This window comes from Jaculus jaculus, chromosome 23 (genome assembly GCF_020740685.1).
Source record: "Jaculus jaculus isolate mJacJac1 chromosome 23, mJacJac1.mat.Y.cur, whole genome shotgun sequence".
Taxonomy (NCBI): Eukaryota; Metazoa; Chordata; class Mammalia; order Rodentia; family Dipodidae; genus Jaculus; species Jaculus jaculus.
In genome coordinates, this window is record NC_059124.1 from 1,972,148 (window position 1) to 1,973,764 (window position 1,617).

At 44.5% G+C, this 1,617-nt stretch overlaps 1 pseudogene; it reads left to right on the forward strand.

Moving 5' to 3' along the window:
- Positions 1-909: 909 nt before the first annotated feature.
- On the forward strand, positions 910-1,005 carry LOC123456489 (annotated as a pseudogene).
- The last annotated feature ends 612 nt before the right edge of the window (positions 1,006-1,617 follow it).

The following is a 1,617-nucleotide window of genomic DNA, read 5'->3' on the forward strand; positions in this document are numbered from 1 at the left end:
TTTACACAGTTCTTATTAAATTTCTTTCTTTTTTTGTTTTTTGAGGTAGGGTCTCTAGCCCAGGATGACCTGGAATTCATTATGGAGTCTCAGGGTGACCTTGAACTCATGGCAATCCTCCTACCTCTGCCTCCCTAGTGCTGGGATTAAAGACAGGTGCCACCACGCCCAGCAGCAAATAAATTTCTTAAAGTTTGGAGCTGGATGTGGTGGTATGCACTCAGGATGTAGAGGTAGGAGGATTGCTGTGAGTTTGAGGCTAGCCTGAGACTCCATAGTGAATTCCAGGTCAGCCTGGGCTAGAGCGAGACCCTACCTTGAAAAACAAAACAAACAAACAAAAAATAATAAAACCGAGCATGGTGGAACATACTTTTAATCCCAGCACTTGCTTGGAGGCAGAGGTAAAAGGAGGATCACAATGAGTTCAAGGCTACCCACGGACTATATAGTGAATTACAGTTCAGCCTGAGCTAGAGTGAGAACCTACCTTGAGGAAAACAAAACAAACAAAAGCTTGAAGTTTAGCCTAAAAATATCTGAAGGAATTCTAAGCTCTTGTCATTTATATGCTAGAGAGGGTCATCATACTGACCAAAGAGTGAACAGAAGACATCGCCACCCAGCTTCTCAAACTGGGTTGTCATATAGTCGGGATTACATGTCAGAAAGACCAGTCTGGCAGCACTCAGGAGGTCACTGTTAGAGAAGTGAGGTGGGCGCAGGGATGTGTTAAAACGCTACCGGAAACCAGGCGTGGTGGCGCACGTCTTTAATCCTAGCACTAGGGAGGCAGAGATAAGAGGATCGCCGTGAGTTCGAGGCCACCCTGAGACTCCATAGTGAATTCCAGGTCAGCCTGGGCTAGAGTGGGACCCTACCTCAAAGGAAAAAATAAATGCTACTGGAGTGTTTGCTTAGGTAGCACATATACTAAAATTGGAACAACACAGAGAATGTTAGCATGGCCCCTTCGCACAGATTTGTGAAGCCTTCCATATTTTTGAAATCCTAACCTTCAAAAAAAAAAAAAAATGCTGTGCAGTTCAATGGGAGAAAGAGAAATCACCAATGAAGATACTCAACAGTGGACACTGCAAGCCTTATATTTGGCCAGCCAGGCCAAATGAACCAACAGGTGCAATAGTGGCACATATGTCATGGTGGAAACCAACTGCCCTCCAATTGGACTGAAGGCCCACTCCATGGGAAGGAATACATCCCTGATACTGAAAACTTAAAACAGGGGTAGTCATGTGCCTTAGGGGTGTAATGTCTGCTGCTGTCTGGATAAATGTATATACTATGCTTATCAAACTGCCCAGTAAACACTTCTCTTAATGTTCATACCCTTATCTTAATGCTACTCTCACTTTTGGTAGAGAACCTTCTCTTTTCAGATGAAAGTGACCTTGGGATGACTCAGAAGGTATCATGGTGCTGGAAAGAAGTGACAGAGGAGTGCTCAGAGCTGCAATATATCTATCACACCTTCCAAGGTTGAGGGTCTAATGTGGAAGAGGTGGTGGAAAGAATGTAAGAGCCAAAGGAAGAGTAGACTCCTTACAACGTGCTCCCTTCAGACGTAAAATGGCCTGGATATCCATGACCTCACAG